Here is a 9,852-nt window from a genome sequence, read left to right on the forward strand (position 1 = left end):
CGGCAGGAGTCGAAAATAGGCCGCGATTAGTGTGCGAGCTACTCGTTCGATCCTTACAGTTTGAGAAGATGCGGGCTTTAAAAGCTGTATTGACAATAATCGCGTTTCGTAAACGTCGCCCCGACTTTTTAGGCTGACGGAAATCTCCGGGTGACGTGCTCGGACGTAAGCGCGCGTCATGCCGGCAGCTTTCTCCGGCGCGACGTTAGCCGGATACGCTTTTGTAACTTAGTACACACCGTATCTCTCCTTAACGATACTTTTATCCTCCCGGCGTGAATTTCACTTAACCAGATGCGTTTAATCGATTTATTTTAAATTCTCAGGCGGGAAAAATTAACCCTAGCCTAAACCTTTAAGTATTTTTGCATTTTCACTAGTTTTTCCTCCAGGATTCTTCTTACGAGCCTGTATTTTCGCAAATCTTGACTTCAACGCTTCCACTAACTCTCGTTCTAAAGCGTTTTATTTTCAAGTTTCGCCATCTTCATTTTGACACCATTATTTACGCGTAGCATAGCAAGCCAACGCGTTTCGTTACATCTGATTATTCGAGATACTTCGGCGCGGATCACCACTTTGCAATTATCGTTGACCGTATTATTAGAGTGTATCTCGCAAACTGCACGTTTATCCCCTGAACCATATTTGCGAGCCGGATTTTACGATTCGCATTAAAATTAAAGCCATGCGCCACGACTGCAAACGGCATGCATACTAAAGCGCTTATCTTTTCAGGTAGCACTCTAACGCACACATACACACACACACACACTCCCCGCGGAGCCGGATGTGCCTCTACTCATACATCGCGTCGCGCTCACGTGAATTTTTCACTTCTCCTCAAAATAATGGGCATTAGCGTGCCAACGGGCACGGTACATTTATTGTATAATTACTGTAACGCAATCTGTTCGCGTGTAGACTTTCGGCGCGCTTGCAGTGTTATTTAACAACGAATTCGTGATAAATGAATCGAGTGGTAAGCAGCGGAGAGAATAACATTCGGATTTTCCGTTGAAACGCGCTACCGTGTCAGTGACCTTTGGAAGCGCGGGAGAGAATGACGTAAGAATTCCTTCGGACGATATGAAGAAGTGGAAGTGATTAAACAACACGAGAAACTGACAATTTACAGTCCCCCCGAGTAGAAAGGAAAAATTATGGAGTTATGGAAAAATTAGTCACTAGACAGAAAGTAAACAGTTTTCACCGGCTTGAATCAATTAGACAGTAAATGTTCAGAAACTGTAAAAAAAATGCTGACTATTATTTCTTGGCCAGTTACTTGTCATAAATTATTCCAAAAAAAAAAAATAGTAAGTTAATACCGGGCAGTTTCTATCCAGCAAAAACTCATAAAATTCTGGCTGATGTTTCTTGGTTATTTCCTTTCGCCAGAAACTAGGCGAAATAATAAACAAGTGAAATGGCAAACAAATGAAATGCTCAACATCTTATTAGAAGGAACTAATTAGAATCTGGCTAGTTTCACTATCCAGTTATTGCCGAAGCAAAAGTCTCGCAAATTTGTCAGTTTTTGGCCAATAAGACCGACCAGAAGCTGAAGTTAATTAGAGAATTACTGGCCAGTTACTGGCTGGAAACTGGTTTAATTTCTCCTTGAGTTAGTTTCCTGCAGAAACGCTCTCGTAAGGATCTTCGGGCGCTGCCGAATTGCTCAACAAGCGCGCGTCAATTTGACGAGGCGTTGGCGCGGAATTCTTGTATCTCCGAAGAATTTTCGGTGGAGGTCAAAATACCGGTTCCGCGCTCGCCGACACGTGGCTGCTTCGGGAACAGCTATCGAACAGGTTCAACGTGCTCGAGTTTTTTTTTCTGTAAGTTACAACGATCGGTAGCGCGCGAACGTAACACAGCGACGCCAGCGCATCACGGGGCGGTATCCCGCGCTTGGTGTTAATGTCACCGTCGAGATGTCATGCTGCGCGATCATTGATGTCTCCGAGTACGTCGCATCCATTGACTTTTTAACAATTGGAAACATGAAAACGGGCCGATTTGATATATTTTTACATCACGTGTGTGACTTAGCCCCAATCAAGCTCAGCAATTTTTTTGCAACGCGTCTGCGAGAGTGGACGAAGGTTTCTATAATCAAGAGTGGTTTTAATTGTTTATTAATAAATAAATAAAATTATTTATTAATTGTTCATTAATATATATATATATATATGTGTGTGTGTGTGTTACGTTTAACCACATAAGTTTATTTATAATTATCTTCACAATGGGACAAATCATAATTATAGATCACATTGGTATACTAGTAGCCCATACACGCTTGTTCGCTCGTGCGGCCATTAACAGAGCCGCAATTAACGGGGAAACAGAAATGAGATACGTATAGTTCGGCAATTAAGCTCGCATGAATCTCAATTTATTTCGAAATCCATTACACAGAGCGTTAGAACACGTTTAACACAGAGAGAAAGAGAGAGAGAAAGAAAGAAAGAAAGAGAGCTATCATATCCCATCTAATCGCGCCATCCCCACCCCCGCACACTCACTACCCTATCCCAACGTCTCCTCGAACTTACCGAACAACAGCGCAAGGATCGTCAAGGTCACAAGGACCTTCGACTCTGTCGGACCCGCCATGAGCCGCAATCCCCCGCTTAGTTTTTCGCAAGACGAAAAGCGCGAACTTTAAGGGCGCGATGTACCGCGAAGACTCTCCCTTCAGGACTCGGCGGATCGTTCAATTCGAGATGAGCCGTAGTGACTACCGATGTTCGCCATGTTGGATCGCGCGAGCTTACAGCGAGCCGCCGGGCACCAGGAGAGCCGACTCTTCACGGACGCTGCCTGCGGCGCGCCATTCTTTCCTTCCCCCTCCCCCCTCCTCCTCCTCCTGTTTATCCTTCCTCTCGTTCCTTTTTTCTCTTCTACTCAGTCTCGCACTCTCGCACACACTGGTTGACCTACTTGGCGGCGAATCGGTCCGGTATACACGTCAGGTTTTCGGCCAAAGCGCCGCACCGGACTTCAGCTTAATAACCGGGCAGCCTTAAGCTCGTTTTACACCGGGCTGGTTTCGCCTGCCTGTCACTGGCTCGTCGTTTTATCCTGCGACCTCGCTTGAAACTGCAAGGCTTCACTCTTATTGGTTATCGGAAGTATTTTCGCGCGATTTTCTCCCGGTCCTCGAAGAAAATGGTGAAGCACCTTATCGGGGCGAGTGTCGGGAAAATTTGTGATGAAATTTGTAGCTAGACGAGTTTCCAAAACTTCAACGAGAAATGATCCTCGGCAACACTCTGAGGCACCTGATCGAGTTCCCGATAAGTGTTAACGTTACCTTAAGAAATCAACGGCCGAACGGCGGAGTAAAAAGTCAAGCGAGTCCTTTCAGACCAAGCATGGAGCGTCTCTTTAGCATTGAGAAGCGGACACGTAATCAACAGATAATTGATTCACAAATCGACCGTCACTCTGGAACGCGCGACGGCTGATCGTGGTGCACCTTGGGAATATCGTCACCGGTGAAGCAAACGTGAACCAGTTGTCGAGCTAATTATCGTCCAAGCGGCGGCAGAAGTCCTCCGCAGGCTCACATTCACGAAACACCTCGGTGCAGTTTCACCGCGCTCGATTCACACCGCAAACATTCGCGAGACGTAACGCACATTGCCGAACGAGGTTCCACGTGAAATCTGGACCGACGAATTTCTCCTCGTGAAAAAACCCGACGAGGAACGGTGCTCTCTCTCTCTCTCTCTCTTTCTCTCTTCGCCCCATCAGAATCAGCCGATCGCAGGAGAGTGCACCGACGATCGTTTACTTTCCTCGGCCAGTGTCGCCATCGCTGGTCATCCCGCAGCCTCAAGGTCCTCAGGTGTGCACCATCCGAGGTTCACTTCACGGTCGTTCACACGGGACTGGCTCGCGGCTGAGGACGGTCATACGCGGGTTTCTCCCACTTTAACTATGCCATAGCCTACACACCATGGTGTGCACCGTCGTGTATGTACGGTCACGTCTTCGTGGCTGACATCCACCATACCCGGTTCCCTCCACCACCATTCGTGCTCTCCATAGAGCCGGGTTTTCCCCACTACCGTGAGTCCTTCTCTCTTTCTCCCGGCCGTTTCCGCAGCGAAGCGTGTCTACCTGTGCGGTCGGTACTGTTGCCCACCTTCGGCACCACTCCAGTCCACGTTCCATCGGTTTCGTGAAAATTAACGCAGGTGAAATTTTTCGGCAGATCTAGAGCAAGGAGGCGGCGAGCCGCGAACGGAGCCACGAAATTTCGGGATCCGCCTCGCTCGGAGAGATCTCGATCGGGCTCAGAGTTAGATTGATTTAAATCAAAGCAAAGACGCTCGTTAGATATTTGCAATCGAAAAACGAGTAAACAGGCAAGCGAGAGCCCAAACGACGGATGCAAGTGCGAAAGTATCGTTCAGAATTAATTACAACGCAATAGTATTAAAAGTCGGATGTATTGATTTTTCGCGGCAATGAAATGTTATATTTCCATATGGAAGATCCAAGTCGAAATTCGCAGGGAACGCATCTGCGGATGGTAGCCTCGGCAAAGGCTGCGGAAGACAACACAGCCGCTTGTTACGTCGTATTTAAGTTCACGCTAAATTAACGCGTCTGGCGCTAAACGCGATCGCCGGTTTCTTCCGCGTTTTTCCTTAGTTTGGATTCACTTAACACGCTGCGTTAGAGAGCTGTGATATGATAAAATCCGATCGTTCTTACACCATGGATGTCTTGTCCGGCGTGTCGTTGAAAGTTTGCCAACAGACGCGCGACCCCGGTGAACTTCGACGCACAAACAGCCGTGGAAAATCGGCCCGGCGAAGTCACAATATAGATGGAAGTAACAGCAGACACGGGATGAAATTGCAACGTGTATCGCAAGTCATCATTATCGTATACAGTTTTAATCCTACGCTTGTCAGCCGAGCCATTTTTCTCGTCGCAGAGATTTTTACGATTGCTGTTATTACGGAATGCCGTGTGCGCACTTGTGCTGCCGCGTCCTGTGCCGTCGTCCACGATGCGCGTTTCGCAGCTGATCATTTCGTTTACATACGCAATCGTTGGGGAAAACCAGATAACGACGAACCGCGCGTAACGATCGACAATTTCTCCTTATTCGAAGGCACACTCGATGATGATATTACCGCCATCATTATCGCTGTAATTATCGCATTCCCTTGTAATTCTCGGCGGAAAAAGGAATCAGTCGAATTTTCCACAGCACGCGTAATTAGCTAAATCAATCTTCTCGATTCGATATCGGTATCATTGAAACGAATATTTTAATTCATCGAAACAATATATGACATATTAGTTTTAATTATATGTGCCGTTTAATCGAGAAGATTTACTTCGACGACGCTGTTAGCAATTTTCTTCATTCAACGGCATTTCTCTCCATACACGTACATTGAATTTCAAAATGGTTCGAACGCTTCTTTCTTGGCGCATTTCAGAACGCAGCCGATGATCCATAGAACTTATCTTTCGAAAACGAGTTCTCTCATCGGGCCATTGTTTGCGTTCCGAACTGCATCGAGGAAAAGTGTTCAAAGCATCTTGAAGCCCAGCGTACACGCTTTCGCCATTTCTTAAGTGACGCTTCTTAATTAACAGATCTCTCGAAGAGCAGCGCTCTTCGCGCACGGTGGAATCGTATACGATTTATTTCAGCGCCCGTGCAAATAACACTGCTAAAATTTCATTTCCATCTACAGCTGAGTAATTAAGCAAACTGTTTAATGAACGCGCTGAGTCGCGCGCGCGCACATGTGCAGTTAACGGGACACTTCGAATGCATCCTCGTCAGCATGGGAATTTCGCTCGCACCGAAATGTCATTAGCGTTGCTGCCTTTCCCGCGACATTGTGAAAACCTGAATCCCTAATTGGGCCTCGCAGCTTTTCGTTTCTTCAGTTCGTTTCTTCGAGAAAGGCTTCTTCGCCTCGCACCGCAGGCTAACGTGACGAGCGATGCGATGTTACAAAATCCCGATTACGATAATTATTGTAGGAGAAAAGTGAGATCTTCTGAGTGACGTCCTAACGATTGTTTACTTCTTTCATACAGCTGCAATTGTTAAATTCGAATAAAACACTGTCGATCTCGTTGATAAAATCGAAGACAATACGTAAGAAAATCGAGCCGAATTGCGGATGTCAACAGTCGCAAATGTTTGGTTAAAAATACAAATCAGGTGGAAGGAGATACCTCGATACTCGTTTCGATCATTGGTTTTGGTCATCTTCAGCAAGTTACAGTGAAACCCATCGAAGGAGTATAACTGTCGAATTATGAACAACTTCTCGTAGAATAGTTTAACATAATATAAATGCAACGGTCACGAACACACACGCCGACTACGCCGATTAATATCTTGATTGGTGTATGCATCGTTCAGTCTACTTCCCTTTATTTCGCCACTGAACAAGATAAGATTATTTAGTGAGCGTAATCTCACGTGCCCCTCTTGCTTTATTAATGAATGTAACGTAACCGAGAAATTGGTCAGCGCGTATAACTGAATCTTGCTGGTAATGCGCACGCACGAGAATATTCTCCGCACTCAGTAAACACAAGATGTACCGATGCCTTACTATTTTTCTACCGTTGTTACGATAAATCGCGTGTCTTGCATTTTTTTTACGCTTCAGAACGAGCACCGTTTGATGTGTTTCAATCAAATGCAATTATTGTCGCGACAAGTTTGAAATCACGCAAAAACGGATCAACGTTTAAACGTACCTCATTGTGCACACAGGGGAAAAAATTTGTCCGGATTTAATGAAATATCATTGATTGAAACAAATTTGCTTCGTGGAATGGAACAAACGAATGTTTGGTTCAAATAGGATTGTTCAGTTTTCTCCGACAATAAATACATTTATGTCAAATAACACATTTCTTCTGTATTTTCATTGAAACATTACGATAGTTGTCACAAGCAAAATAAATTATTTAAATGAAGTAATATTATATTAAGAAAAAAAAAAAGCATTGAGGAACTTCTTTTAGTGAAACAATATTTAATATAAAATGAGATACATATTTTTTTTTTATGAAAACATGTTCTTACTTATTTCCTCCAAATAATATCGTTTTTCTCTATCGAACAATATGCGGTTTACTCTGGTGAAACATTTTTATCCGAACAAAATGATATTTGATATCATTTAAGTAAGTATATATATTTCGAAAAGACGAATATATTTCTTTTTTTTTATGGATTCGATAAGATGATTTTAATGCGTTCCGTTTTTATATTTTACCTATTTATATCGTTTTATATTTTTCCAATTTATATATATTTCATTTGATTTCTGGCTTCATATTTAATTCCAAGATGTCGACGTAATTATTCGGAGAACAACGCGCAACTCTCTCGATCCGGTGAAAATGGAATCATTCGAGTATATTACTTTCATACGTAGAATTAGCCGGCCTGCTTTTCTAACTCGTTGCTAATTTGTGAAAGCTTGACAGCTGCGAATCGCGCGTCACGGATGGTCTCTTGCTGTCTTAGTAGTCCTGCATCTTTCTTTCGCTGACAGAAGTTACGAGAGCGCGTGTGTGTCGCGTTCTACAGTTGCATACCATCCCCTTCTTCTTCTTCATCTTCTTTCTTCTTCCTTCTCGATAGAGTAAAAGCGGGTTGGAATGTATGAGCTGCCATGTATGCCTCATATAACATTGATTTTCAGCTCAACGTTAGCGTCGCTGAAATGTGCGCAGCTCTTGTAACTTTCCTCATGTTTCATACAATATAAGTTTTCCCATCGCAGCGGAGTGATAGAAAAAGGAAAAAATAACGGGAGTTTCTTACGGACGTCGGTAGTTCACCGAGGCGTGAATAGATAGGAGAGAACGTCGAGGGATTAAATTGTGAGCCCTTTAATAATGGAGTAAAATGTTTTCCTTCGCGGGAGAACAGCGGGAAAACATCGCTCCTTCATCGACAATCAGGATGCGCTTGCGATTGACCTCACGTATATCGGCACACCCATTTCTATAAGCGAGCGAACTTCGGTGGGATTGTCCGCATTGCGATATACGGCGCACGGAGAATTAAAATTGCATTTCTACGTAACGGGTAGAAACTCTGGCCAAGTATGCATGAAATTACTCGGTCAGTAACTGATTCTCATCCGGGCGGAGAAAAATACAATGAGGAGGGAATTATCGTTGCGTGGGCGGTTGCAGAATCCTACTCACTGTGCATTAAATATTTACCTCGCCATTATTAAATGCTCGTTATCGTGTTTGTAACGTTTCTTTGTTGAAGGTTGCGCGATTTAATTTATTCTCGTGAGATCTCGCAAACTGCACGCTTGTTTAAGGGACGTTTCGGCGAAGGAGAAAATGACGGATAAAATTAAATAAATGGACTCGTTCGATGCAGCTGTCGAGCTGCACTACGTAACAATAAAAAGCTCGTGCGAATTGCTGTTGATTTTGTTGCTGTCGGAAAGCAAAAATCCGCCCGATCCGCGCAGTCATACGTGTCATATTGTTTGAAAATAAAAGTCCGCCTGTGTCTCGCGTTGAGTCATCATACGGCCTCAATTTGCCGATGGAACTGGTGGCGGCTCGTAGCGGACATTTTCGAATTACACTTTGAAATAAGATCTGACCCGCGAAACTCTAAAATACAACCAATAGACCATCCAGCGCCATTTAGCGGTGCGGCGAAAAAGATTCGTTTCGCCAAACGGGTTTGATTCTCGACTAGACTAGGGTTCGAGTCTTGGCTAAATTGCCTGAAATGCACGTCGTCGCTTAATAAGTGATCCGGTGGGGAAAGGAATCCGAGGAAATTGTTATTTTCCTAATATGCATTTCAATAAAGTGTTTCTTTAATGTTCTACAAAGGCACCTGGTAAACAAAGTGACCAACAAATTGCTGTATCAAAATATTGTTAAAGTAATTATTAACATAATTATCTAATAGTATCTAGCGTATCAACATCACTAAGATAACTCAGCTCAGATGATAACTACATGTGAACTTTTTACCCTCAACTTTCCTGTTTACTATCGGTGAATATCTCGAGATCGATGAATTTTATTGCACAATCTGCACTTATTAAAAAATATATTTACCTTCTACTGCTAATTATCGGCAACGACGTGTTACACGATAAAAAGTAATTCCGTTTTCACATCATCATTTGAACAATGCTTGCTGACAATACCGAACTGAAAATATAAAATTGCTTTGGCATTCGCGCGATTCACACTAATATTCCTTGACAAACTCTCTCAGTCCGATATCTGTTTCATTACGATCAATATAATCTTCCCAATTCACTCGATCTCTTACAATGCACGCGTCAATTGTCAATGTCACGAGCGCTACCTCGCGAGGCTGTCACGCCGCAAGTAACCCATTAGCTACGCAATTCGCTTGCAATTCCCTGGATCTTCGCCGGCGCGCGATCAACCTCGAGGAACAACAAACCCGACGCCGTTTCCGACATACATAGCTCGCGTGCTCGACCGGCACACATCCTTCTGCTCCGAAAGGCCACATTCCGACACGTTCGGTTCCTAAACGCCAACCCTGATACTCTTCCGAGAACAACTGCATAGGCGCGAGCTGTACGCGCCGAAAAAAGAAAAGGGAAGCCGCGGGCAATATTTGGTAGAAGATCGCGCGAGATCCAAAAGGACAGAGACGCGGGGTGTCATAACCGGCTGAGGGTGCAACGAACCGGCCGGAATGACACGGGATTGGTACATTCCTCCGTCTCTGCTGTTAATTGCCACTTTCATTCGCGAAGCCGATCGTCCGTGGGTCCTGCGACACCGGAGCCCCCGTCGGATCGATCCCTGCCG

The sequence above is a fragment of the Dinoponera quadriceps genome, unplaced genomic scaffold (assembly GCF_001313825.1).
Source record: "Dinoponera quadriceps isolate SergipeBrazil2010 unplaced genomic scaffold, ASM131382v1 scaffold707, whole genome shotgun sequence".
NCBI classification, from domain to species: domain Eukaryota; kingdom Metazoa; phylum Arthropoda; class Insecta; order Hymenoptera; family Formicidae; genus Dinoponera; species Dinoponera quadriceps.